The sequence below is a fragment of the Mesoplodon mirus genome (genome assembly GCF_964341445.2).
Source record: "Mesoplodon mirus genome assembly, chromosome: 4".
In the NCBI taxonomy this organism is placed as follows: Eukaryota; Metazoa; Chordata; class Mammalia; order Artiodactyla; family Ziphiidae; genus Mesoplodon; species Mesoplodon mirus.
Window position 1 is genome coordinate 181,239,269 of NC_138979.1, and position 25,979 is coordinate 181,265,247.

Genomic DNA, 25,979 nt, shown 5'->3' on the forward strand with positions numbered 1-25,979 from the left:
CACACTCCCAGGAATGCATGGGGCCACCAGAAGCTGGAGGTGCCCAGGAAGGATTCTCCCCTAGAGCCTTTGGAGGAAGCGTGGCCCTTCTGACACCTTGCTCTTTGGGTTTCTAGCCTCCGGAGCAGTGCAAGGATACATTTCTCCTGTTTTTAGTCACCCAGTTTGTTATGGCAGCCACAGGACACTACTACAGGTCATACAGAAAAGGGTTACTGAAGACCCTAAAAACAACCCCGTCTGTCAGGCCCCACTCCCTGCTCTCCAGCCGTGTGGCTAGAACTGTGTCATCTCCTCTGCAAGCTGGGGGCTGCCACTGTTTCAGTGCTGGCTCTGTGAGCTCACAGGAGGGAGAGGACACTGCCCTCTGACAAATGAAGGCTGATCAACGCGGTTGCAATGAAAAGTTGAGCACAAACCCAACTGGGGACGTTCATGTCCAAGAGGAGGTGGTAGCTTGGTCATGCTGCCCACACAGAGGGACAGCAGCCCCTTCCATCCCTCCAGAGCTACCCGAGAGCTGGAGATCTGGGAGGGCAGAGGGAGGGTTGCAGGGGGAGCCCAAGGGGCTAACGTCCCGGGGTGTCTGATCACGAGACCGCAGCTCCCCACCCAGCTTTGTCCCTCCGCTCAGAAGCCCCTGGCACTGATTGTTCAGTGCATCCCATTTTCTTTCCAAATCAACAACTTTTAAATGCAAAAATTGTAATACACACTAATAAATGGGGGGAATCACATGTCATCCTCAATCAACAAGGTGTGGGGTCCTGAGAGTCATGGACATGGAAGGTTCCCTTAGGATGACCGTGGCAGGGGGTCATATGAACAGCACTGGGTAGGGGGGCATTTATGGCTGGGCAACCCTTATCAGGCCCCTTCATCCCTTTGAGCTTCACTTCTAGCATTTGAAAAATGTGGGTAAAAATTATAACTGGCACACGGGGTTGATGGGGAGACTGAATTAAGTGAAGTAACTCATGTGAACAGTCTATAAACTATGAAGCTTTGTATAAAATGAAAATGATTAGCTTTTAGAGGTAATTTTCCCTCCCTCCTCCCTTTATCTTTCTTTTTTGGGACACCCAACTCTGTGCTGTTGTGTGCGTTCCAATAGGGTGCTGCCTTTCTGGACAAAGGCATACATAGCATCTGGCTGGAAAAAGGCATCATTTGAGGCTATGAGTTAAAGTTTTCTAAGGAAAACCTTCTTTGACAATTAATAGACATGCATTGATTTTGAAGTACTTTGCCCACTGCCAAGATGTCCAAATTGCTTCTCTATAAAAACTAAAATTCAGCAATATTGGACATTCCGATGTCACTGATGGCTTCTGGTGATTGATACCAGAGTCCCTGACAGACCAGTGGAGCCTGTGTCCAGGGGCCCCCAGAAGCAAAAGCCTGCAGGTCACCTGAGAACGCTGAAAATTGCAGACTGGGATTTGGGACCTGCTGGATTGGGAAGCATGGTCCTCTGTGATGGGACCTGAACTCAGGAGGGACGCTTTGGTTCCCTATTTGGCTGTTTCTGATGAGCTTCAACAACATCCTGAAATCAAGCAAGAGAAATATTGTGATACTTCAAAAGCTCAGCTGCTGCTCACAAGGGCTGTGATAGCCTGATAGGGGAGACATGGTGTCTGGGAAGTCAACGTGGATTAGACCCAACTAGGAGGGATAGCTGGGTACCGTAGACTGAGCCCTGGACAACTGAGAGGATATCTGTCCGTCCCAGGCTCTGCTGCTCACAGTGGGGTGAGACCTGGCCACTTCCCACTTGGGGCCTCAGTTTTCCCATCCGCGAGATGGGTCTGACTCCACATCATAGGACATTTGTAAAGATCAAAAAAGACTATGTATTTATAAGCAAAACACACTTTGAACAACTATGGATCAGGGGCAAGTGCTATTGTGATTTCCCACCATTTACTAGACACTTACCTGTTTGCTAAGAAAATGGGGGTGTTTTCTAATTTGAAAAAGATATGTGCACCCCAATGTTCATAGCAGCACTATTTGCAATAACCAAGACATGAAAGCAACCTAAATGTCCATCAACAGATGATTGGATTAAGAAGATGTAGTATATATACAATGGAATATTAGCCATAAAAAAGAATGAAATATTGACATTTGCAGCAATGTGGATGGACCCGAAGAATATTATGCTTAGTGAAGTAAGTCAGAGAAGACAAATACTGTATATCACTTATATGTGGACTCTAAAAATAATGCAAATGAATCTACATACAAAACAGAAACAGGGCTTCCCTGGTGGTGCAGTGGTTGAGAGTCCACCTGCCGATGCGGGGGACACGGGTTCGTGCCCCCGTCCGGGAGGGTCCCGCGTGCCGCGGAGCGGCTGGGCCCGTGAGCCATGGCCGCTGAGCCTGCGCGTCCGGAGCCTGTGCTCCACAGTGGGAGGGGCCACAGAAGTGAGAGGCCCGTGTACTGCAAACAAAACAAAACAAAACAAAACCAGAAACAGACACACAGACATAGAAAGCAAACTCATGAAAAAAAAAAGAAAACAAAACTTATGGTTACCAAAGGGGAGGAGGGAGGACCTAAGATTAGGGGTATGGGATTAGCAGATACAAATTACTATACATAAAATAGATATGCAACAAGGATTTACTGTATAGCACAGGGAATTATACCCAATATCTTGTAATAAACTATAATGGAATGTAATCTGAAAAAATACTGAATCACTATGCTGTACACCTAAAACTAACACAATATTGTAAATCAAGTATACTTTAATAAAAAAAAAGTGGTGGTGTTTTCAGGGAAGTTCCTACAACCTTAAATAAATAAGTTTCTTGGAAAAATTCCATGTGTTGTAATTTTTTGCTTAAGAGGCAAACCTGATTATGGGGCTTGGGTGGTGACAGCTGGCAAACCCAGATGGCATTGTGTCTACCTGTGGTCCCTGGCAGGTAGAATGACCCTTGCGTTCAGGGCATAATGACCTGGTTCTTAACTTTATAAACCACCCCGAGCATCACTTGAAAAGGGAGGTGCCCAGGAAAGGCAGGGTGGTTCTTCCCATTTACAGCCAGTGTTATCATCAGATCCAAATCTCCAAACTCTGTAATCCAGGGGTCGGGGCAGGAGGAAGAACATTCCATGTGCAATTCTGACATGCTTGGTGATAATGAATCCTTTTGCATTTGCTTATGTCATGTTGGCGCCTCACATTGGGTTATATCATGTCATGTTTCATTATTCTAGAATTCACAAGACGTAGTAGAATACTGGCAGGAATTTGGGAATTAGGGGAAAAAAAAGAACCAACAACCCCACACCTACAGTATATTTTTCTTATCTGTTCCCTGCTGTGGTTTCAGTTAAAAAGCTCCCCCTGTGACTTTGTGTTATTAATTAGAATGGTTGGTTATCTGCAACAAGCAGATATTTCTAAGATACAGGCACACAGTATGTGAACGAGGGTATCTGGGGACTCACTCCACTTGAGGAAATAGAACCGTGCTTGGAAGTTGCATTATGTGGTGAAGACAAGTGCATCTAAAAATAACTCACTAGTCTGATTTTTTCCTCCCTCTTCCTATACAGTTGTTATATACTTCAGCTTCGGCTTTTCAATGTTTTGGGGTCCTCTAGACATACACTTCAACTTTCTTCTTTTCTGCCTGGGCTGCTGATTAGTTTTTAAATTTTATCTTATTGTGGTAAGCACACTTGACATGAAATCTGCCATATTAAATTTTCAAGTGCACAATACAGTATTGTTATCTATAGACACAATGTTGTATAGTAGGTCTCCAGAACTTATCCATCTTGTGTAACTACACCCGCTGTACCTCCTCTTCCCTGTCTCCTGCCCCTGGCATCCACCATTCTTTTCTTTGCTTTTATGAGTTTGACTATTTTAGAAACCACATGTATGTGGAATCTTGCAGTATTTGTCTTTCAGTGACTGGCGTATTTCACTGAGCATAACATCCTCAAGGTGCATCCATGTTGTTACATATGGCAGGATTGACTTCATTTTTTAAGGCTGAATAATATTCCACTGTGTGTATATACCACATCTTCCTTATCCATGCATCCGTCAATGGACGCTTAAGTTGTTTCTACCTCTTGGCTATTGTGAATAGTGCTGCAATGAACATGGGAGTGTGGATATCTCTTCGTGGTTCCAATTTCAATTCTTTTGTATAAATACCCACACGTGAGATGGCTGAATGAGATGGTAGTTCCATTTTTAATTTTTTGAGGAACCTCCATACCTTTTTCCATAGGGGCTGCACCATTATTTTTAGAAGGAAAAACACCAGGACACAGATCTTTTCCTCTGCAGTGCTTAGCAGGGGTTTGGGTGGGAACTACCAATGAACATACTTAAAGAGGCAAAGTGGGATTCAGGCCAGCAAGCCCAGAGGCTGCCTGAGGTCTCGGTCAGAGTCCAAGTAGCTCTGTTCATTGGTCCCTCATTGAAAATAATGACAAGGACACGTGCTCTTTAAATAAAGAAATGGTCCTATTTTTATGGGCTCATTTGTAAGAACAGCATAAGGGGGTGACCAGGCTGGTCTGGATGGGTTTCAGGAAGAGAATGAAGTAGAGTTATTCATCTGTTTGTTACATCACCAGCAGCCCCAGTGTAAAATTTTGCCCCTCCCATAAGCCCTGATTATTAACCATGGCCACACAGTCTAGCTCTCCAGAGGAGATTAGAGAGCCGTGAATACTGCTCCATGTCAAGCTGTTTGAGTTGTGCAGCTGAGACATGTGGACCCTTGTGTTGAAGTTTCTGGGTGTGGTGCTGTCCATTCTTGTGGTGCTGAAGAGCCAGGACTCAGCCATGCTCACTGCTTCGTTCCACATTCCTTCCCCATAAGGGGGGTGTTGGTGGAGGAAGCAAGGTACACAGGAGCCATAACCAAGATGGCAGGCACTGCTACAGCTCAGTACGGGCTGTTTGATAAAGCAGTTAGACTTTTCTGGTGAGGTACACAACCTCTGCTTCCCACTTCCTTTCCTGCGTCTCAGATGGCTGCATCTGCAGAGGAGGATCTGCCTGGTTCACCCACCCCGGTGCAAGTAAGGAGGGTTGGAACCGGATAAAAAAAAGACAGGCCCAGTTTTGGTCGACTTACTGCCTGGGGACTGGCAGCACCAAGGGGAAACCCGTGTTTGCATACTGACCATTGTGACAGAAGAACTCCACCTGTGGGTAAAATTTGGACCACGGGTGTCCTAGAGTCTGACTCATCAAATAAGTGATTCCTCTTTCTTAGAGGCCTGGAGGTGCTCTCGGGAGGGGACAAGAGAAAGAAAGAGCATTAAGACAGTAGAAAATTTCTTTCTAATATTTTTTGGTGTGGTTGCCAGATTTAGCAAATAAAAATACAAGATGCCTGGTTAAATTTGAATTTCAAACATATTTATTGAGGGGCTATCTATACTAAAAGAATTATTTGTTGCTTATTTGAAATTCACATCTAATTGGGTGCTATTGACTGAAGTGTGCTCCATCCCCGAAAATTCATGTACTGAAGCCAAAATCCCCAATGTGATAGTATTTGGAGGTGGAGACTTTAAGAGGTAATTAGGTTTAGGTGAGGTCTTGAGAGTGGGGCCCTCATTATGGGATTAGTGCCCTTATAAGATAACAGAGAGCTTGCTGTCTCACTCTCTCTCCCCACCATGTGAGGACATAGCAAGAATGTGACCATCTCTAAGTCAAGAAGAGAGCCCTCACTAGAAACTGATCATGCCAGCATCTTGATCTTGGACTTCTAGCCTCTAGAACGATGAGAAATTAAGTGTGGGTTAAGCTACCCAGTCTATGGTATTTTGTTATGGCTGCTCAAGCTGACCTAGATACTGGGCATACTGTATTTTGTCTGGAAACCCTAATTGTTGGTTTATTCTTTCCTGACTGTACCTAACATTGCCAATGCTATTTGGGCTGCCCAGAGGTGGTTTTGGCTGGGGAGTTTGGCTGTGGGCATAGGCAGGAGCTAAGGTGGGAAGGAGCAAGAGATGGAGAAATTGAAAGATACCAAGACATTTCCTTTTCAAGTGTTACTAACTTGGGGGAAATTGTAGAACCACAAGGCACAGGTTGCTTTTGCTGCTACCCTACTGAGAGAAAAACACCTTTTCAGTGACCTAAATGGTTGTCATCCTACATGGCCTGGGGTCACGGGTGGGAAATTTTCCAAAATATATGTATGAGTTTGTCTACCATTGCCCTTGTGATCCCAATTTCCACATCTGTTTGCACGAAAATGAGTGGCTATGTTGGCAATTTCTGTATGAAGAGTAAATAAAGGGAACTTAAAAGCAGTCACAATTACAGCCAGTGAGATGCTTCTGCATCAATCTTGAGGGCTTTACTTTAGTCTTTTTCTGAGTACTGGAAGCACTTGGTAGCTGTGTCAAAGTAGAAAGTCCTCGAGTGGAAGACCTAGCTCCTCACTGGATATCCTCACTTTTCGGATATTTGACAAGTTACTTCTCCATCCTGGGCCTCAGTATCCTCTTCTGTTAAGTGGGGTTGAAAGAGACAGGACTATTGATAAGATTAGACCATGGATTGAGGGCATAGCCTGGCACTCAGTAGGTCTTCAATAACTGGCTGTTATTATTTGTCTTCAAATAGTTTGTGTCCCAGCTGTAGATACACCAGCCAGTGTGTGCATAGCATAGGATCATCAGGATCACTTACAAATAAAGACATTTCCCTCTTAAGCAGAAGGCTATTTCTTAGTGAATAAATACTGTATTGATAGCATTAATAACAAAAGATACAAATGTGACTATAAAGCAGTATAATGGATGTGACTTAGCAATGTGGGAATCTGAGTGGGTTTGGGGAATCCATTTGATTTGTGGGGTTTTATGCTAGGCAGTAACAATAGATAATCCTTGTATTTTAAAAATAAAATTATTTATTTATTTATTTATTTTCGTCTGTGTTGGGTCTTCGTCTCTGTGGGAGGGCTTTCTCCAGTTGCGGCGAGCGGGGGCCACTCTTCATCGCGGTGCGCAGGCCTCTCACCATCGCAGACTCTCGCTGTGGAGCACAGCTCCAGGCGCGCAGGCTCAGCAGCCGTGACTCACGGGCCCAGCTGCTCCGCGGCATGTGGGATCCTCACAGACCAGGGCTCAAACCCGTGTCCCCTGCATCGGCAGGCAGACTTTCAACCACTGCGCCACCAGGGAAGCCCCAATCCTTGTATTAATTGGCTTCCTCATCAGAGTTATGGAAATCATGTTTGTGTTAACTGTACAAAAAATTCTAGAATGATTGTTTCAATAGGAGATGCTCCTGCCCTGTGCATCAATACTTACAGGCGTTCCTGTCCTGTGGTTGCTGGGTGGCCTGGCATTTCTTGGTGCAACTTTTCAGAAGTGGATGCTGGGACCCTGGTTTTGAAAATGACCCTCTTCCCAAGTCACTGTATGTGTGGTCTCATCAGCACCAACTCAAGATAAGTGCAGAGCAGTATAGAACCACTGGGATGCTGGAGAGACTTTGACATCATCTTCTCCTGGAGAGACTGAGGCCAGAGTTGGGCAGTGGCTTGCCCAAGGTCATAATGGAGAGTAATGCGAATCTCTGAAACCGTCCTATAATCATTAAACTTTGACTTTCAAAATCCCTCACTAATGTCTTCTCTCTGTCTCCCTGGCCATGGGTGACTTTGGACATCACCCCTTTCTGCCATATGGAAATCACACAACTCAAGTTATGTCTTCATTTTTACGGTTGACTCCCAACTTCTATTCCACCCCAGATGGTTAGTGTGAGCCACCCGGATTAGTCAGGGTAATCATTGCTAGCTGCAGTAACAGATAACTTCCAAATCTCAGTGGTTTAACACAATACAACATCAATGATGTCTAGTGGGTGGCCTTTAACCAAGTGGTTCAGGAATCCAGATTTCTACATCCTGTGGTGTTGTCAGCTTTTAGGGCCTGAGCTGCTGATGAGAGAGCCTGGAGGACTACACAGGACATTTTAAGGACAGGCCTGGAAGTGACATAACTTTTCCCACATTCTATTGGTAGAAGCCAGTCAAATGGCCCAATCTGTACTGTAAGAGAGGCTGGGAAATGCAGTCTTCATGGATGTCCAGGAGGACACATGGGATTAGAAAATATCTACCAGGTTTCTCCTACAGCATCCATGGTCATCCCTTCCCCCTTACCAATGGGTGGCTTAAGAATGGGTATGGAACCCAGGGTATGTGTATGGAACCCAGTCCTGGCCAATGAGTCTGGAGATGATGACAGCTGGGCCTTTTGGGAAAGGTTCTCTCGTACCTAAGGAGATGGGCCCATGTCTTCCTTTGGAGAAACCCCCAGAACTGCTGCATCCTGGTTCCTACCTACCTGAGGAAGACGTACACACATGGAAAAGGGCCAAGCAGAGGGAATGTTGGAGCAGCAACGCAACCGCCTAAAATATGGTGCCTGGAACTTGCCCTGCCTCTAGACCTCTACTACTGAGATGGTGGCATCTCAGTGTTGAAGCTGTTCGGCCTTGTTGTTGCTTGTGGCTGAGATCATCCTAACTGATAGCAGGTATGGTGAAAATTCTTTGATGCAGTGTCCAAAAGCGAGCAAAAGATGTCAACATTATTTAATAAACTGGATCATTACAGACAGCCAGTGCCAGACATGTAGGTTGGGCTCAAAAGCCCAGAGGAAACTTGGAAAAGGGAATAAGCATGGGCTCCAGAGTCAGAAAGACCTAGATTCAAGATCCTAGCTTGACTGTTTGACCTGCTCTGCAACCCTGGGCAAGTTACTTACCCTCTCTGAGCTTTTTTTTTTTTTCCCACAGAGTCCAGTACTTATCTTGCCAAGTTGTTGAAATTCTGTTTGTTAAGTGCTGGCCCGTAGATGACACTTAATGGCTCGTAACTACTTTTTTGCTTAATTGACTTGCTCAGGGAAGAAAGTACCTGTTTCTTCAGTGAGTAAAGTTTTTGACCTCAGTTAACCAGTAGATCTCCTTCCCTCCCTGTACAGACAGCCTTGCAGAGGGAGTTTTGTGTCTAAGATCCTACTTTAACATGGCAGCCAGGTCGGACCCTCCATTATTCATTTTCTGCAGTAATGGGCTCATTACGCCTTTTCCTGAGACTCCGCGGATTCTGGAACAAAACCAGACACCACTCCTCCAGTGGTTATTTTCTTCCTCGAGATGCTTATACTTTTTGGAGGTAATGCCAAGACATCCAGCGAGGCACTCAGATCCTTTTTGGAAGGAGACAGGATATAAATCATTAATAAGTAAATAAATAAGTAACCATGTGATTCTGTCAATTCAGGAGGGAAAAAATCAGTCAAGACGGAGTTTGCTGACATGTAGACCTTTGGATTGACTGAATTATGAACGTTTTTGGGGAGGGGAGAAAGGGGAAGGAGTATCGACATTGTGCTACTCTCTGACAAGGAAGTTTGGGAACAAAACTTAGAAAACAAGGAGAGGAAAGTTGGTCCAAGTGACTGCCTGTTTTCCCTCCTGCAATCAACAAAGACACAGGGATAAAGTCCTGTGCGGGCACAGAGTGTGTGCCAGTCGAATATTTCGACCTCCCTTTTTCCCTTATAAAAAATTAAAATTCTACATGTGTTTCTTGCCTCAGTACAAATTATTGTTTCTCTGCAATATTAATTCTAATATTAAAAGTCCATAATATTCAAAGAATTGCTCAATTCCTTTTTATAAAGGGGTGGAGGCTCTTTCATTGAAGAAATGATTTTACATCTTCCTATGGATTTTTAAAAAATTAATAATGAATTTATTATCCCCCCCTTTTTAACATTACAGTATAATTACATAAGTAGAAATAAGTAGAATCTCTTCATTTTGGGGTAGAGTTCTGTGAGTTTTGACACATGTAGACAGTCATGTCTCATCACCATAAGGATGCGGAGGTCAATTTCTATCACATGAGAAATTTTCATGTCCATTTGCTGTCAACCCTCCTCTCCTTCCCCAGCCCCTGGTAACCTCTGATCTGTTACTGCCCCTATAGTTTTGTCTTTGTAAGAATGCCATATACACTACCAAACGTAAAGTAGATAGCTAGTGGGAAGCAGCCGCATAGCACAGGGAGATCAGCTCGGTGCTTTGTGACCGCCTGGAGGGGTGGGATAGGGAGGGTGGGAGGGAGACGCAGAAGGGAGGGGATATGGGAACATATGTATATGTATAACTGATTAAATTTGTTATAAAGAAAATAAATAAATAAATAAATAAAATTAAAAAAAAAAAGAATGCCATATAAATGAAATCTTAAAGAATTTTGCCTTTTGATTCTGGCTGACTTCATTTGTCATAGTGCCTTGGAGATTTATCTTTGCTGTTGTATGTACAAGTGTTGGTTTGTTCCTTTTTCACTGATTAATAGTATTTCAAGGGCCGTGTTCCCCCCTGGAGTCTTGGTGAGATGCCTACACACTCTCCAGCTCTCTCTGTCTCCAGCCCACCCACAAACACTGACCAAGGGCTCACCAGACCTCGTTGTTTTAGGGCAGACATTATTTGCCCAGTTCTTCCCACCTCTCTGTATCCATGCTCTCTGTTACATCCTTTGAGGTTACCCCCAATAAAGGCAGAGAATACCTCCTCCTCTTTATTTTTGGCTCGGCCATGTGATTTTTTTTTTGTCCACTAGAATGAGGTGGACACGGCCGAGTAGCACTTCTGAGCCTAAGGCTTCATAGGTCTTGAGGTTTCTACTTGCTGTTGGGGTTCTGCCATCCTCATGGGATGTACACGCTAAGCGAGCCTCTGGTCTCAGGCCGAGGAGGAGAGACACAGGGGGCAGAGCTGCCCCTGTCAAGACCAAGCAAGAGCAGTCGCCTGCAGGTGTCAGGGCAAGAGTCGATTGTGGTTTGTTACACAGCCGTCGATGACTGATACACCCACTGTCTTTGCATCAGAGTGACCTGCTTAAGAAGAAAGAAACTGCTGCTTCTCACATGGACAAAGGGGACCAAAGAGTCATCTTGCTCCTTCTTTAAGGCTTAGCTCAAAGTCTGCCTGTTCCCTGAAGCCTTCCCTGTTGGTTTTGGTTCAGATAGATTTCTCCTTCCTCTCATCTCCATACTTCCAACACAAGAATTTATTTGGGTTCTTCTTTACGAGCTTGTTAGGACCTTTGTGCTTCTGTTCCTCTGTCTAGAACACTCTTACTCTGAGTCTTGGCATGACGGGCTCATTACTGTCAAGTCAGCTCAGATGTTACCTCCTGAGAGAGACCTTTTCTGACCATCCTGTCCTCCAATCCAAGGCAGCCCTTCTACTCACTCTCCACTGTATCTCTTTGCTTAAGACACCCGTCACTTTCTGGAAAGATCTCATGCGTGTTTACATGGGTGTGTTTGTTAAATGCACTGGCTGTGGGCTCCAGGCGGGCCTGGACTCCTCTGAATTGGTTCCCACTATATCCCCAGCACTTAGAACAACTGGGTACATTAGCAGGCCCACTTTAAATACTGAATGAATTGGGGGCTGAAGTTTTGTGCCTGTCTGCTGCCCTCCCACTTTTGTTCTTTAAAAGACTGATTGATGTTTTAAAATAAAAAAGGACCAGGCTCGGGGCTTCCCTGGTGGTGCAGTGGTTGAGAGTCTGCCTGCCGATGCAGGGGACGTGGGTTCGTGCCCTGGTCCGGGAGGTTACCACATGCCGCGGAGCAGCTGGGCCCGTGAGCCATGGCCGCTGAGCCTGCGCGTCCAGAGCCTGTGCTCCACAACAGGAGAGACCACAACAGTGAGAGGCCCACGTACCACAAAAAAACAAACAAACAAACAAAAAGGACCAGGCTCATGGTGTTAGATGCTTAGGGCTTGACCACTGATCTCTGTGTCCATCCTCCCGACGTGCCAATTCCTGGCCTCTTCCTTGCATACAAGACTTAATTTCTCCCATCTTCACCCTGACTCCACCTCTCCTCCTTCTCTCCCTTTACTGAGAAATAATTCACACACCCCAAATTCACCCATTTAAAGCATACGGTTCAATGGTCTTAGTGTATATAGAGAGTTGTCCAACTATCACCACAATCGAAGTTAACTACATTTTCATCACCTCAGAAATAACCCCCTACCCATTAGCAATCACATACTCTTAACCTTAGGCAACCACCAATCTACTTTCTGTCTCTATAGATTGACCTACTCTGGACATTTCCTATAAATGGAATCATACAGCATGTGGCTTTTGTGACTGGCTTCTTTTACTAAGCATCATGTTTTCAAGGTTCATCCTCGCTGTAACATGTCATGCTTCATTCCTTTTTATTGCTGGAAAGTGTTCCATTGCACGGATAGACTACATTCTGTTTATCCAGCCACCAGCTGATAGCCATTGGGGTTGTTTCCACTTTTTGGCCACCATGAAAATGCCTGTAGGAGGTTTTTTGTGGATGAATGTTTTCATTTCTTTGGGTCTATAGCTAGATCTATAGCTCCACGTCCTATCTTGACTTTTGCCTTCACCTCTTCCCCTATCATTTACTCATGAAACCGTTATAATGATGATGACAATAATGATGACAATGATAATGATATGATTAATCAGCTCTTTCTGAGCATTTAAGATGTTCAAGACACTCGTTAGAGCACCTTGCACGTATTCATCAATTCATCAGAACAACTCAGTGCTGATAGGAGGGTTGTTATCCCCATTTCACAGACGATGAAACTGAGGCACAGAGATGTTAAGTGACCAGCCCAAGGTCACAGTGCCGGGATGTGTCAGACTCTGGTTGACTCTGGCTCAACTCCCAAATTCATCTCCCTCGGAGGTAATACCCCTTGTTTGATCTGGCCCTCAGAACCTTGACCTATTCTGCCCCTGTGGACAGCCCTCCATGCATCCTGTCCTGGCCTCATGTGGTATCTCCCTGCTCTAAAAGTGAGCTCTTGTGGGCAGGAACTGGGTCTCTTTCATTTCTGTGTTCTTGCACATTTTTCACACCACCTGGCACATAGTAGAGATTTGAAAAAATACTCATTTAATTGAAAATAATTCAATTAAACACATAAAACATTCCTCAGTGTAGGCTATGTATTTGCTGACTCAGGAGAGACAGGTACAATTGACAGGGGTGAGATATTTCCAGATGGGGGAGGAGGGATCCTGGGCGTGAATTCTGTGGGTTGCTAAGGATGGAAATTGTTTCCTCTTTTCTTCTTTTTTATGGTTTTCAATAACTCTGAGTTCTGCTATAGTTACTTCCAATAAACCCCCAATATTCGTCACATACAAAAATGAAACATCTGATTTCACCTACAAATGAATGCATAAGTGAATGAGGTAACCCCCATCAGTCTTACACACAGTAAAAAATGAATTAAGTAAAACACTTGGAAAGAGAAATATTAAGATCCTCTGTTAGTGACATCGGCAAATTCTAGCTCCATCTCCTAGTTTGATCCCTGCCCCCCCATCTGTCCGGTATGGTAATAATATCAGATAATAACTGACATTGTACAGAGCCTTATAGCCCCAGAGTTTACAAAATCCTCTTATTGAAATAATCATCTTGTGGATCCTCTAAAGCTCGTCTTTATCACCTTTCCATTTCTGATGCTGAATTCCTCCAGCAGGACTGAACTGCTCACAGGACCCTGCACAGGCTTCATTTTCTCTGGTTCCCAGATCGCTGTGCCTGCTGAGACCTCTGGCCTCACAGCCTTATTCCCTTTCGTGCCTATCCAGCCTTCCCATTTTAGCTTAGATGTCACTTCCTCCAGGAAATCTTCCTTGACTCCTCCGTATGGGTCCTGTGTCCCTCTGTGCTCACTGAGAGTCTTGCAGCCTCTATCCCACCACCAACACTGTTCTGTGTCCTTTTTCTCCAGTAGACTGTGCACTTCTGTATTCAGAGACCATCCTGCATATAGAGGAGAACAGATGTCCAAAAAAGGGCATTCAATGAATGGCTGATGGCAAACACCCGTGAAGTGAATATGATACACCTCACTGGGTGCGTGAAGAAAGAGAGGCTCGGAAAGGGCAGTTTTGAGAGCGGTTTTGCACAGACTCTCTCTGGGATAACTTTGGCTCAAGAATTAGGAGTCTTGGGCTTCCCTGGTGGCGCAGTGGTTGAGTGTCCGCCTGCCGATGCAGGGGACGTGGGTTCGTGTCCCGGTCCGGGAGGATCCCACATACCACGGAGCGGCTGGGCCCGTGAGCCATGGCCGCTGAGCCTGCGCGTCCGGAGCCTGTGCTCCGCAATGGGAGAGGCCACAACAGTGAGAGGCCCGCGTTCCACAAAAAAAAAAAAAAAAAAAAAAAAAAAAAGAATTAGGAGTCTTCCCTTTGCCATCTCTTTGGGCAGCTGTGCTGACCCCGCCCAAGGCCATGGCTGTCTCTCAGGGGCTCATTTAAGATGCTGAGGAGATGGGATCCACCCAAAGCATCTCTGATTCCTTTAAGGTTCTGCAGGTGTGAAGACTATGTACCAAATTGAAACATGCAGTAAAAGAATTTTATGGGTTGAGCCGATCACGGAAAAATACTACTGTACAAATACTGTCAAATGGGGCATGTATTTAAAAGGTTAGACAAAATATCTCCTTGCCGTTTTTTCTTTGGTTCTCTTTTCATAGTCCACTGCAAAACAACAATGGGTAAAGGGTGCAGAGAATGCATGTATATTTTCTTTTCTTTCTTTTTTTTTTACCTTTCCCTAAGGAGCTTCTGTGCTACCCACACTAATTGTAGGTTTTTCTGAAAATGCAGCATGAATCATTTATAAATAAAGAGACTTTAAAATCCCTAAAAGACTCCCCAAGGCATTCAGTATTTCAGCATAAAATAACTGTTAAATGGAGTTATTCTGAATTAGCTTTTACTGGAATGTGGTGAAAATAAAGTTCTCTTTTCACTGTGATTGTTGCAGTAATTCTTTTACACAGCCACCTGGGGTAATTGACAACCCATTTCCATAATTCAGGTTTCAGCAAAGCCGTTCCCTGAAATGGCTCGTGTTGGAGAAATGGGGGTCTCCAAGAGGGACGCCTCTCACACTGACCAAGAGAGAAGCCAGCCCAGGGTCCCTGGGGGGAGACCTGAGATGGCTGTTAAAGCTCCAATACAAGTGCAGACATAGACTCTTGAGGGTAGGAGAGAGCAGCACCTTTGGATTCAGACCACCCAGAGTTCTAAGCCCAGCTGTGCCTCTTATAGGCTTTGTGACCTTGGGGGAGTTGCCTAACCTCTCTGAGCCTCAGGGATAATAATAATCCTTACTCTGTCGAGTTGTTATGAAAATTTGAAGTAACATTTATAAATGCCGAGAACAAAATAGAAGATGAAGATGGCAGCTATAATGAGTTAATAACAACGATGCCTCTGCTTGTCCAACAAATATGCCTTGAACGCATGTGCTGAAGGGCCATCTCGATGTCTTGCCTTCTCTCTGTCTCGCTGGTCACCTGAATGCCCTCGCTCCTCCATCCTTCCGTCTTTCCACTCTCACATCCATTGTTTGACTGGTTCGTTTAGTCTGCAGATATTTTCAGAGTTTTTCAGAGTGTATGATCATATGCCATGTGCTCTGTGCAAGGGACTGGGGGTCTGAAGGTGAATTAGACTGCAGGGCAGGGATTTAGTCTAAGGAGCAAAGGAAGATAGATGGTGAAGATGAGCAAGACGGTGACACAGGTGTGACAATGACAATTATTTACTGGGCACAGTGAAGGTGAAAAGGAAGCCGTGGCTGTTTCACCTGGGGGTGGGGAGGCAGGTCAGGGATGGTTTCACAGGTGGAGGGTAGGCCCTAGAGCTGACCCTTGAGTGGTGAGGGTTTTCCAGATGAGAAAGAGGTGGGGGAGGGCAGCCATCATCCCACAGGATGGATGTTCTCTGAGGTCAGGGACAATGTCTGTCTTATTGTCCCCCCATCCCTGTACTGGTCACATGTCTGATTCAGAGCAGGCTTTCCATATGTGTTTTGTTGAAGGGAGGAATGAGTTCCAGGCACAGGCCCAGAGGAAGCCAGGACTTGGAGAAGGAACAACTGGTGCGGCGGCCAGTGTGTCTGGAGATGGCCAGTAGCCGAGTCAGGCAGGGAGAGGCACAAGGGCAGGAGTGCTGGAGGTGGGCCGGGTCCAGGTGAGGAAGGACCTTTGCCACCTGGCTAAGAGCAGAGAGGAGGTGCTGAAGGGTCTGACAGAGGGAGGCCATATGCAAGAACTCCCCTGCCCTTTGGCAAATCCTCTTCGGGAGGCTGGGAGAGCAAACTGGCAGGAGGAGGGCCTGGAGGCTGGAAATAGGCAAGAATTTGACAAGTGCCGTTGGAGTCATCTTTTGCTGTCCCAGCGCGGCATCCAGTCAGAAGTCACTTTTGATCCCAGGTGTAAAATTATGCAGAGGAGGTTCCCCTTCTACTCTGCAATTGATTGACAAATTGTCCTGTCACTCAAACGCTTCTTCCACTTATCATAAAGAGGAAAAGAAAATTATCTGTTCAGTGCACATGGGAAAGAAAGCACGTTCATTAACCTCTGGCTGCTGAGATTGGAAACTTATGCCGCTTCAAGGAATAGAGACGCTTCAAGGAAGACACGAGGAGAAAGCCAGGGAGAAGTTGCGTGCATGCTGCTGTGTACACATCACTCTCTCTATTTACACACACATGCGGTCCACACATCTGGTCTCCACGATCCACTGCAGAAACACACAAACCCAAACACACATACATACACCCTTACATTCACCAGCGCACATATATCTTGCAAAGGGTGCAGCTACTGCATACGTTTACGCCTCCAATGAGTGTATACACATAGAGACAGATGCTTTCATACCAATGTTTTACAATGGGAACTGGCTGCCAGCGGTTGGAACTTGGGACCCGTCTGAAAACATTGCACTTTTTGGAGAGTTTTGTAAAGGACCCATCTATTTTCTGATTTCTCTGGAAGACAGCTCAGACTTTTCTAAGAGGAGAAGTTGGTTAGGAAGGAAACCTCAAGATGTCAATGTCCCAAGTGACAGATGGACAGATGTCCTCCTGTCCAGATATCATAGTATCCTTACACATTAGTCAGGTTCTCCACAGAAACAGAACCAATAGGACATGTGTATATCTCTCTCTAGAAAGAGATTTATCATAAAGTATTGGCTAAGGTAATTATGGAGCTGAGAAGTCCCACCATCTGCCATCTGAAAGCTGGGGACCCAGGAAAACCCGTGGTGAAGTTTAAAGGCCTGAGGGCTGGAGAGCCAGTGCTGGAGATTCCAGGGCAGGTCTGAAGGCCTGAGAACCAGGAGCGCCAAGGACAGGAGAGCCACGTCTCAGTCCAGCAGTCAGGCAGAGAGCAAATTCCACCTCTGCCTCCTTTTCGTTCTATTCAGGCCCCCAGTGGCTTGGATGAGACCCACCCACATGGAATGGGGGGGTTATCTACTTGCCACCAACCACCCATTCAAATGCTCATCTCGTCTAGAAACACCCTGTCTCGTCTAGACACACCTGCATTCTCGGCGTCCCATGGCCCAGTCAAGTTGACACATAAAATTAACCATCACACCCATGAAGTCACAGCACCTATTCCTTCTTGACTACGTACCCTGTACCCATCACCAACCTTGGTCCTTTACATGCATCCTCTAGAACCCTCACAGTAACTTCCTGAAATATATATGATCCCATTTTACAGGTGAGAGACTGAGGCTCAGAAAGACACCCCTGTACCTTCAGACAAGGTCACAGAGGGAGAAAGTTGCTGGGGTCTAACACAGGCTCCTTCCACCCTAAAAATCTATCTATAGTGCCCTTTTTTCCCTTTTTTTTTTTTTGACTGTTAAACACTTATACTTCTATTAGCACATGTCCTCACACAAGTAATGGGAGGTGGGCCTTAGTAATTCTTTTATTCAAATATTTACTGAGCCAGCCACTGTGCTGAGTTTTGGGGAAACAGCCAATTCACAGAGCAGACTGAATATGGACCTCAGTCTAATAGGAGAGGGCAGAGCATAAACAAGTTAGCAAGGAATCCTGCAGGCGATAATATGTGGATTGAAGAAGAAGAAAGACTAGTAAGAAGGAAGAAAGTGCCGGGGGATTTCTTTTAGATGGAGGGGGGTCAGAGAAAAGCCTTGCTGATGAAGGGACTAAGTAGAAAACTCAGAGGAAGGGAATCACCAATGAGGAAAAGAACATTCGAGGAGGTGAAGTCGGGCTCAGACCAAAGCCCTAACTCTCACCACCACAGCTGCCTCCTCCAAGCTTCCGTGCACAGAGCCGATAGAATCTTCTGCTTGCTCTTTGCTGCTGGGTCAGACAGAAGGAGGGCCGTCTTTCCTAAGATGGGCCATGTGCCCTCAGTTCCCAATGACAGGCTCAGAGAGTGCTTCTTGGGGTGACGTACCCTCATCTTGTCTTCCCATGTGATCTTGGTCTGCCACCCATCACCTCTGGCGGCAAAAAAACTTAGCAAAGTTAAGGCCACCCTACAAGCCTGAACAGGAACGAACGAATCCCCTCACTGTAGCTTCTGTTCTCAAAGCCCAGCTTCTGCTCTGCTATTTAAAATATGTCTCTCTGTCAGTCTTTCTGGCTGAGTAGGTTGAAGTCTTTGAAACCCTGAGTGTTCTATAAAATCCAAATAATTCCCTGTAAATCAAAGTACTTGGCATGCTGGCTGCAAAGCCTGCAGCTTTTTTTCTTTTTCTTTTTTTTCCTAAGGTAATCTCTAGAAAGTAGTTTGTACTCATGTTTCCACAGTGATTAAATATGCAAAGTAATTTCCACGATTTTCACCACGTTCTGAACCAAATCAGATTCCGTTCTGCTCCTCTTTGTACAAAGCCACTTATTGGATCAGATTCCAAAACAAATCCCCTGAATTTGGCGGATCATCATTTTAAAAGGGGGCTTGTTAAGGTAATCATTAAATTAAACCACCCCTTTAAGAATATTTAGATCTGGTCCGCCAAGCGGAACGGTCTAATGGTTTTTAAATTAGAAGCTGCTGAATGCTGGTGAATTTTCTTTTGTGGGTCAAGTGGGTATTAACAAATGCTAAGACTGTTCTCTCTTTTGTCATCACCTTGAAATCTGCAAAGAGGTGCAAAGAGTGGGAAGGACCCAAGGAGACAAGTAGGGTGGCTTGGTGGGACCCATGGTTGGCTGCAGAACAAAGCAGGAGCAAGCATGAGATACTGCTACTCACCATCTTTTTACACCCAGTCTTGAGAGAGATGGAAGCCTGAATCTGCCGGGAAAGGCAGATGCCCAGGGTGCCCTGACTCCTGCAGGCTTAAGCCGCTCATGGGGTCAGCTCTTCCCACCACAGAGCCTGGGCTGATACCTGTGGCCAGGAGACTTTAAAAAAAATCTTATTGTCTGTCTTTCCAGGGAAGCTCGAAGAAAGCCAGAAGCAGGAGCTTTTTGTCAGCACATCTGTAAAATACTCAAGGAACTGTGACTCTCATCAATGTGTTTCACTTCCTCTTACGGGGGGTCTTAGCTTCCTGGCAGCCCTGGATCCCAAGCTAACGTTGCCCAGGCCTGGGGCCCAGTAGCATAGCTCTGGGTTTATCTATGGTTAATTCAAGTGCACTCCGAGCTAGGCTTCAGGGTCACCTGGAGAGACTTTCATGCCATGCATGTGCCCAACTCCAAAAGGTTTATTGAATTCATCTGGGGTGGGACCCAGCGCTGGCTTTTTTTTTTTTTTTTTTTAACTTTCCAGGTAATTATAATGTGCAGCCAGGGTTGAAAACTATTAGATTTAGGGAAAAAAAGCAACTCTCACAGAGAAGTCTAAATGGATAAATGTCCTGTGTGAATGGGGCCTTCAGTTAAGTCAGAAGGTTGTCAAACTAAGGCCCCTGGGCCAAATATGCCCTGTGTTGGTCCCAGTTTTGTATGACTCTGAGCTAAAACTAGTTTGCACATTATTAAGTGATGGAAAAAAATTCAAAAGAAGAATATATTTCTTGATATGGGAAAGTTCTATGAAATTGAAGTCTCAGGGTCCATAAATAAAATTTCATGGGCCCTGCTCATTTATGTACATGTTATCAATGGGCTGCTTTTGCACTGCAATGAGTTGAGTATAGTTGTAGCAGAGATTATATGGACTGCAGAATCCAAAATATTTACCATCTGGCCCTTACAGAAAAAATTTGCCGACCCTTGAGTTAAATCGTAGGAGAAAAGAACCACTGCAAAGAAGTGTCTCTTTAATTGAAACCATGTAAAGTGGGACCTGTTTAAAATCAATAAGCCCAAAGAAACAAAGAAAGAAAAAGAAAGAGATGAAATTCAGTATTACTATGGATATAGGGGGAAGAACACTTCCACACACAGCCCAGGGGAGTGCTGGTGTATTCTTTCTGGAAGGCATTTTGTTAGTACATATCAAGGATCTTAACAATGTTCCTATGCTTTGCCCAGTCCATTCTATTTCCAGAAATAGGTTTTATGGAAACTCCCAGTTATATGTGCAGTTTTATCTACCAGGATTTTATTGCAAAGTTATAATGTGAAAACAACAGCAATCTCCCACTCCCAAATCTGTGTCCAATAATAGGAGGTGTTTTATCGACAGAAGAATGGATAAAGAAGATGTGGTATATATATCAATGCAATTGACTCAGCCATAAAAAGGAATGAAATAATGTTATTTGCAGCAACATGGATGGACCTAGAGATTATCATACTAAGTGAAGTAAGCCAAAGACAAATATCATATGATATCACCTATATGTGGAACCTAATAAATGATACAGATGAACTTATTTACAAAATATAAATAGACTCACAGACATAGAAAACAAATTTATGTTTACCAAAGGGGAAAGGGGAAGGAGGGACAAATTAGGAGTTTAAGATTAACATATATATAGTACTATCTATAAAATAGATAAACAAGGACCTACTATATAGCACAGTGAACTATATTCAGTATCTTGTAATAACCTATAATCGAAAAGAATCTAAAAAAGAATCTCTCTCTCTCTATATATATATAGAATCACTTTGCTGTACCCCTGAAACTAACACAACATTGTAAATCAACTATAGGTCAATTAAAAAAATAATAATAGGATGTGTTTTAATAAATTGTGTTACATCCATATACAAATATAAAAATGAGGTGGTTGAAGAACAGATAATAACACAGGAAAATGTCTGTGGTCCATAAAATGAAAAATAAGCCATAAATAAAACATTCTTAACAGAAAAAATTCGATGTATCAAAACACATACGTATATAGAGAGAAAATTGGAGAGATATACCCAAAATGGTAATCATGTCTAATTCTGGGTGATTATGCTATGAGTAATTTTAATTTTTTTCTTCCTGCTTTTCTATATTTTTCAAATTTTCTACATTGAACTTGAATTAATACGGTAGCGTTATTTACAAGTGGCCCCCTAGGGAGAGGGCAATACAGGACAGCCTTTGCTTGGAAAGTGAGAAACCTGAATTTATGTCCCTGGACCCCCTCTCCAGCCCCACCTGCTGAATGAACTTCAAGATGCCAAATAAGAGCCCTGACATTCTCCCACCCTGGCCGTGAGGCATGTTGTGAAAAGGAAAGACTTCTGGGCCATGGGACCTTGATTTGATTCCAGTTCCTGTCACTTCCATGCTCAGTAATTTTAACCATTTCGAGGGCCACTTTGGTCCTCAGAAATGCAGGGATGATAAACCTTTCTTATGAGGTTCCTTTGTCGGTTGACAAGAGAGCTTATGCAAAGCACCAGATGCTGTACCTGGGACAGGTGAGCATCCCAAAACCTTCAACGCCCTTTTCCTCCCCTCACCGTGATCTTTAAAGTCCCTTCTACTCTCATCAACAGCTTGTATTTTTCTAATTTCTCCTGTTTGTATAAGGATAAGAGATGGTGACCGTAGTTTCATGTGCTCAGGGAACATCTGTCCTGAAAGCCAGGCCCAATGCACCTGTACAGATGCTGCTGGGCCCATGCTTCCACACACGGCAGGATCAGTGGCTGTGAATTCCCGAAAATGCTCTCCAAGGCAGAGGGGTGCTCCGTTCTTTCAGGGCTGTCGTATGGATGACAAGAGCTAAATGTGCCTAACCTCTGCGTTAGGCATGATAAAACTCCCTGGGAGCGACAGACAGAGCTGGACCCATCCATCGTTGCATTCCCCACCCTGGGCATGCATGCTGGAGGGGACTGGACAGCTACCCAAAACCTGGAGAGCTATTTCGTTTCAGTGCTATGAATCACACAACACAAGCACCTTGCATGGAGCATAGCTGTGGAAGGCAGAATAACGACTTCCGTAGATGTCCACGTCCTAATCCCCAGAACCTTGGAGCGTATTACCTTACACAGCAAAGGGGTAATTATGGTACAGATGGAATTAAGGTTGCTAATCAGCTGACCTTAAAATAGAAGATCCTGGATTACCAGGTAGGCTCAATATAATCACAAGGGTCCTGAAATGTGGAAGAGGGGGGCAGAGAAGAGAGTTAGAGAAAGATGTGACAATGGAAGAATAGTCAGAGAGATGCATGCAACGTGGCTGACTTTGAAGATAGAGGAAGGGGCCATGGGCATAGGAATGTGGGCATCTTCTAGAAGCTGGAAAAAGCAAGGAAATAGATTCTTCCCCAAGGCCTCTGGAAGAAATGCAGCCCTGATGATACCCATGTCAGACTTTTAACGTACAGATCTATAAGATAATATATTTGTGTTACTTTAAACCACTAAGTTTGTGGTAATTTGTTACAGCAACAATAGGGAACTAATACACTTGCCATGCAACCATGTGACATAAATAATCTCACTGAATTCTCACAACCTTGTCAAGTAGGTAGTATTATCTCCTTCTTACAAATACAGAAACAAGTTCAGAGAAGGCAAGTATCATCCCCAAAGGCACACAGCTAATAAGTGGTAGAGTTAGGATCCATATCCATAGCTCACTTTCTTCTAAGACCCATGCTCTGTGTTCTACCCAAGATCGAGGCCTCAGTGTAAACATTTCTGGACCAGCACCTGTGAGGTGTGTAATCCAGACTTTCAGGGCTGGATGGGCACTCGGATGACTCCTCAAGCTCTGTCTGGTGCTTGGACTCTTGAATGATGTCTTGTGGGAGATGGATATTCAGCCTGTGTTTGAATGTCTCCTCTGATGAGGAACTCACTATCACTCATGGACCTCATCTAGGTCTTGGATAGTTTTGCCTATTGAAAAGTTCACTCTGATTAGGCATATCAAGCATTATCTACTGCCCCATAATTCTACTTTTTCGTCCCATTTTTTCTTTTGGAGACCCTTGGAATACTTGCCCCCCCATACTTGGTGGGTTAGCCCTCTGAACACGGATCTAAGACGAAAGCAGACCCCTGGAAGTTGCCATTTTGCAGAATTGGTTGGCTTGCAGGCCAGTCCTTCCTAGACAGCCCTTACCAAGCCCAGACAGCTCTTGCTGGAGAAGCGACCCATCCAGGATCCCTGTGGAAAGTTCGGGTGCTCCCATCTCTGCTGATGTATTTTGTTATTGATATTCTCAATAAATGTGGAACTGATTCTTCCCTGGCTAAAAATTCAGTCATCCTGAATTCAGGATCACTTGGAAAGGGATTGGGTTGGATTTCACTTTTCTTCTTTTCTGTAGTATAAAAGATTGCTGTGGCATGAGTCACTCCTGTGAGACAGTGATTGAGAGGGGCACACTGCACTAAGTGGGGTTTGTAATCGGCACATGGACCATTTATCCTTGGAGGCAGAATTCTCCTGGATGTCTACTCATCAACACTTTAGTAGTCTTCTAGAAGTTACTCTAATTACAATTATAGTTATTTCTGGGTGTTTCCAAAGTGGCAGGAACTGTGCTCAGTAAGAGTTTTACATGCATTTCTCCTTTCCTTCTTAAAAATAGAGCAAATGAAGAATCAGAGAGGTTAAGAAACACGCTTAAGGTCACGCAGCCACTTAGTGACAGTACCTGCAACTCCTCATCCCCAGCAGGTGAAGCTCCATTCAGGGGTGAAAAGAAGATGAGATTTGGAGTCAGATAGACCTGGGCTTATATTCTCCCTCACCCCATGTTCACAGTGTCATTTTGGAAAACATAAAAGTCAATAAAGAATTGTTCCTTCATAACATTGATTATCTTTTGTTTCTTGTCTTTTTGCTTATTGTCCCTTTTCCCCACTAGAATATGAAATCCACAATACAGAGTCTATGTCATTCTGTTTCCTGCTGAATCCTCAGAACCCAGCACAATTCCCAGCATGCAGTTGACACTCAAAAAATATTTGCTAAGTGATTGAATAAATAATATCACAACTGAAAATGAGCCTCGGATATCCTGAGGCTTATTTCCCTTCCTCCTCTGAACCTGAGTCCCAGTAACTAGGTGGGACTTTTCGGAGTCTTTCAAAATGGGATAAAGGGAGGAAAGGGTGAGCAAAGCATTATGTGCCCTGTTCCCACAAGGGTCATTGGTTTTCAAAAATGACCTAGGAAGAAGAGACAATTCTATAATGTTTACTAGGTATTGGGTTTTGCATTCCATGAACTCCCCATAAAAGCCCCCAAATACATGGCATGGTTTCTCCAGGTGACACTTCCAAACTAACTTTTGTATCTCATTATATTGAACAAAGTTTACTGATAGGACTGGAAAATTCATAAAATAATAGTAAGATAATAATAACAGCTTCCCTTTATCGAGGGCTTGCTGTGTACCAGGGGTTATAATAAACATTTTATAGGATTTACTTAATCATTAGAAAATGCGAAGAGGAAAGTACCATCATCCCCATTTTACGTAAGGAAACTGACTCAACTTGCCTCAAATCATACCGCTCATAGGGGGTGGAACTTGATTTGCCCCCAGGTTTTCCTTCTTTTCATTTATAGCACAGCTACATGCTTCTTATCTGCAAGGCAGACTGCTCAGACTGCTGACAATCTAGTTCTCCAAATCATTCTCACGAACCCAAGCATAAACAAAGGACTTTCCAGAGTGGAAAAAGTAATCACAAAGACTGGCTCTAAGGCCCATGCAAATTTCCTCATTGCTGATGTTTTCTGGTCTTTACTTAGAGCCTTCTGTTCTATTTTATTTTACTTTTTAAAAATTTATTTTATTGAGGAATAGTTGATTCACAATGTTGTGTTAATTTCTGCTGTACAGCAAAGTGATTCAGTTATACATATACATACATTCTTCTTCATATTCTTTTCCATTATGGTTTACCACAGGATATTGAATATAGTTCCCGGTGCTATACAGTAGGATCTTATTGTTTATCCATTCTATATATAATAGTTTGCATCTGCTAATCCTAAACTCCCACTCCAACTCTCCCCCACCCCCTTCCCCCTTGACAACCACAAGTCTGATCTCTATGTCTTTGAGTCTGTTTCTGTTTCGTAGATAAGTTCACTTGTATCATTTTTTAGATTCTACATATAGTTGTATCACATGGTATTTGTCTTTCTCTGTCTGACTTACTTCACTTAGTGTGATAATCTCTAGGTCCATCCATGTTGCTGCAAATGTCTTTCTTTCTTTCTTTCTCTTTTTCTTTCTTTCTTTCTTTCTCTTTTTCCTTTCTTTCTCTCTCTCTCTTCCTTCCTTCCTTCCTTCCTCCCTCCCTCCCTCCCTCCCTCTCTCTCTCTTTCTCTCTTTCTTTCTTTCTTTCTCTTTCTTTCTTTCTTTCTTTCTTTCTTTCTTTCTTTCTTTCTTTCTTTCTTTCTTTCTTTCTTTTTTAAAGCCTTCTGTTTTAATCCTGTGTGGTGAGGTAAATCATGTCCTCCTGAAAGATATATTCAAGTCCTAACCTCTGGTACCTTGGAATGGGATCGTACTTGGAAATATGATCTTTGCAAAAGTAATTAGTTAATTTAAGATAAGGTCCTACTGCCTTAGGATGAGCCCTAAATCTAATGACTGGTGTCCCTATCAAAAGAGGAGAGGACACACAGACACACGGGGAAGAAAGTCATGTGACATGGAGGA